This window comes from Theobroma umbraticum, unplaced genomic scaffold, assembly GCF_002168275.2.
Source record: "Theobroma umbraticum cultivar Fairchild unplaced genomic scaffold, ASM216827v3 scaffold_86.0, whole genome shotgun sequence".
In the NCBI taxonomy this organism is placed as follows: Eukaryota; Viridiplantae; Streptophyta; class Magnoliopsida; order Malvales; family Malvaceae; genus Theobroma; species Theobroma umbraticum.
The window spans coordinates 3864075-3868782 of NW_018397263.1; positions in this window are offsets into that span (position 1 = coordinate 3864075).

A 4708-nucleotide genomic window follows, 5' to 3' on the forward strand; every position below is an offset into this window, starting at 1 on the left:
ATTTACGTACACATGTACCTTGATATTTGTTTTTCTTTTTTCTGAGTTTGATTGGAACAATAATATTTATGGAGTATGTATTACTATTTGATCACAATTAATAAAATTAAATATTGTATTAATTATTTGTAATCTTTTATGTTTTTATTTGAATGTATTGGATGCTAAGAAATGAACTCTTCAGTTTTTAATGATATTTCTTGAAAAAAAAATTAATGGTACAGATTATATACATGTAGCAAGTTTCTTTTACCAAAGAAAAAACAAAAAAAGTTAACATCAGACCATCTTAATTCCTGTTGAAACACATGGTGTTTGCCATTGATCATAAATTCATGCCAACCATATTGTTGCCAAGTTATACCAGCCAGCTTCCAGGATTAAAAGCTGCATTTACCCTCCATGGATGCCACAGTTTTTTCTTTTAATTATATATTTTATTAATAATTATATTGTGAAAGTCTTTATTTAAAATTTGACTGTAAAAAAAAGGGATGGTAAGTGGCCAGGAGTGAAGATATGGTGTAAGTGCAGGGAATTAATTACCCTTCAATGATTGATGAAATTAAAAAACAATGTCAGAGTTGGCCTGGCAGGATTTTGGGATGGACTCCTGACTCCAATCCATTGTAGTGAGAGCTCATTTATTCTGGCTGCTTCTTGCTTCAGCCACATAAAATTAAAATGCTTTTTATCATTTGTATTTCAAATTTCAAATCAACCATGTACTGTGAACACACCTTTATTACTGCTATTGATATTTTCTAAATAATAAACCTAAACCACACCACCAACCCCAAAGCAATAGAACAAAGACTTTAACCATTGAATTACTACCAAATGATTATTGTTGATAAGTGATAACTCAGAACCTGAAGGATTTCTACAAATCAACCACAAAGTTCAATAAAGAGCAAAGAGAAGGGTAAAAAAGGGAAAAAAATAATAGATTTTTTTCCAGAAATCAATTATTTTTCTCAGAGAAAATTTTTTTTTTAAAAAAATCGGTTGCTACAAAAGGTTATGCTGCCCACGTTATCCTTCTATGGATGAAGGAAGATTAAATATTAAAAATGCAAAGCAAGCAGGCAGAAATTTATTTTAAGAAGAATTTTGTGCAATGATGCTCTGACTTTACCATATTTTGATTCTTTTTTTTTTTTTGACTCATCACCTCGTTTTAGATCCTCTTTCAATGATACCCTCCCATTATTTGTGCCAGCATATTCCCTTTTCTTTTTCTCCTTTTATTCTTAGTTGTAAGTCAGCCATTTCAAACTACTTAAGTACTTGGTCTAAAATTTTAAAAGATGTATAATATTTTAAAAAGTTCTCAAATTATTTAAAAAAATTTAAATAAATTTTTATTTTTATTTAATTAAATTTATATATTTTTATTTTAAATATAATATATTCTTATAATTAATAGTTAACTAATTACTATTAATTAAAATACTACTTCTCATTTTTGTACACATGTTACATTAACAAGACATTGGTAAAAAGAGTGAAAATATTACATAATTATATTATTATGTCATATTAGTATATTATATCATAATCCATTGTGATATATCAACATGCTATATCAACGTTTTATGATATAAAACCACAAATGACATTTTGATTAATAATAGTTAGTGAACTGTTCATCATAAAAATTTATTTGATCCAAATTTAAAGTATAATAATTTGATCAAACATAACAAAATAATAATTTTTTAAAATTTTTATAAATAATAAAAATATATTTTTTAAGTATTATATCTAAAAAATATATAACTACACTCAAAAAATTAGATTTGAATTCATTCTTTTTTTAATATATAGTAAACTTTGGGACCAAGCCTAATAAGCCTAGTTTTGATCCATTGAAAAGAACAAACCCTCAAAGCCCATTAAAGGTGAGGAAAAAGTTTAAAAGTTTTTCTTATTTGGCTATTCAAGTCTTGTTAATCTAAAAGGAACAGAACCCTTTAAAAGTTTCTTTTTTCTTCTTTAAATTTTAGCAAAACTCATTAATATGCTTTAAAAGGAAAAATAATAAATTTTTGTTAAAAGAAAACAAGAGAAACTAAATTATTAAAAATATATTGGACCACAAATAAACCTAAGTCATTAAATTTTTGAATAAAGTAGTAGAACCATCATTCTCACATGGTATGCCAAGCTCTCCCAAGAAAAGGATGGTTTGGTGTTTGTCTTTGCCTTAAAAGCCAAGGAATATAAGACTTCATACAAAATTCAAAAGGAAAAGAAAGAGAGAGAGAGAGGAAATGCCATTAAAACGGTGCCAGTGCCACCCTAAATGCCTAAAAAGTAGAAACCAAAAAAGGTAGACTTCTTCTTCCATGAAGTTACAGCTTTGTTTTCTTCTCACCCTCTAGACAAATTTGCGCCACTTTGTAGCCACTGTCCAGTGTGTTGCCATCAACAACTTACATTTTGAACTGTACCAAATAAACAGAGTTAAACAGTTAATGCCCTCACATCTCGAAAAAGGAGGGGCCCATTTTTTTGTATACGGAGCTTAGCAGAAAGAGCCAAATTTTTTCTTGCGTTACCCCTATGGGAGATTGCTTACAGTTTAGAAGTCCCAAAATAAATTCATGGCGTGGTCCTTGTTCAACCCATGTTTGCTATTGGCCTTGGAAATTGTAAAAACGCATCCCCTACTTACTCACAACGAATGCAAAGGTGCTGCACCTCTTTTCTTACCGCAAAATAAGGGATCAAAGTCGATTCGTCAACTACTTGATTAATTTATATTTTTGAATGTGTCGAATTTTCTTAAAAATAATTTTATATCTTGAATAAAAATTATGTTATAATTTATTTTGAGTATACTGGAACGATGTAAAAAAATTATTGAAAAAAAATTAAAAGAGGAAAATTATATGAGGATGGTTTTTTTTTTTGGATTATTAGGAAAATTTTATTTAAAAAGAAGAAAAAAGTACAATATTGTGGCAGTAGTCAAAGTAGCCATTATCAGCTCACGTGTCCATAGCAATTCAGAGAACGACAATTTACGAATACAGTCTTAATATCTTATAGTAAAATCCATTAAGAGATTAAGAAAATATAAGCAAAACCTAAATAATATAAAGAAGAAAACAATGTTGCAATGTAGAAAATACGATCAAATAGTCCTTAAAACAAAGATTGGCACAATATAGAAACAGCCAAGCTGAGGGAGGAATAAATGTTATAGCGCAATACATGATACTCCTCAGCATTGGCGTAAATGTTAAGAATATTCATATTGCTTAACAAAGAATGAAATTGTCCTGATTGAAAAGCCTTTCTAAACAAATCAGCCAACTGCAAACTAGTACGAATATATCTTGGAGTAATAATCCTATTAATAACCTTCTCTCTAATAAAATGACAATTCATTTTGTCCATTCTTGAAAGTTGAAATTTTTACAAATATGCGATGTAAACTAATTGTTACAATAAAGATCAATTACATCGGAATGATCAAACCAAAATCCATAAATAAAAAACAATAGCCATATAACTTTACAACATGTAGTTGACATAACTCTATATTTTGATTTTGTTGAACTCCTTGTCACTACAGACTGTTTCTTTCCCTTTCAACTAATAAGTAAATCACTAACTAAGCATAATACTCAAAAAAACTCTTAAATTATTTAAAAAAATTTAAATAATTTGTTATTTTTTTATTATATTCAATTAAGTCCTTATATTTTTATTTTAGGTCAAATAGACTTTTACGATTAACAATTGATTAATTGTCATTAGTTAAAAATCACTTATCATTTTATGCATATGTCATGCTAACGTCGAGGGTGAAATGCCACATGACCTTGTCATCATACTACATTATCATCCATTATGACATGTCAACTTGCCACGTTAATATTACGTGGTATAAAATGAAAAATGATATTTTAACTAACAACAGTTAGTCAATCATTAGTTATAAGAACTTATTTGACTCAAAATAAAAATATAAGAACTTGATTAAACATAATAAAAGAATAAAAGTTTATTTGAATTTTTCATGAATAGTTCAGAGTTTTTTGTAGATATTATGCTACTGTATAATAACCAGTAATTGATTTTCTTGTGTCTTGACATCTTACTCAACCATTGTCAGTATCATTCTTTATATGTAGTGAAGACTTTGCTGATAGTAAAATTCCTTGCCCTGTGCTCCTTTAAGGTATTTCAATAACTTATATGCTACTTGCAATTGAGAATTTCCAAGTTTGTCCATGAATTGTGACAAAACTTGGATTGCGTAGGCTATGTCAAGTCCGGTGAAAGTTAAATATAACAACTTTCCAATTAATTGTCTATAATTGGTAGCATTTGGCATATAAGCATCGCCATCAATTGGACTTTGTGATTGTAGTCAATAGAAATAGATATTGGTTTTGCTCCCAAAAACCCGTACTCATCTAACAAGTCTAATGTACAATACATTTGCTAGATGGAATTCCTTTATCTAATCTAGCAACTTCTATTCCATGAAAATATTTTAAGCATTCCAAGATCCTTGGGTCTGAATCTTAAATATTCTTTCACATCATTAGCAGTTTGAATAGAAAAGTTGACAATAACAATGGTATTCACATATACCAACAAAACAATAAATTCTCCATCCTTTGTAACTTTATAGAACAAGTAGTAATCAAATTTAGATTCATAATTGGACTTCCATTGTCTAGAAGTT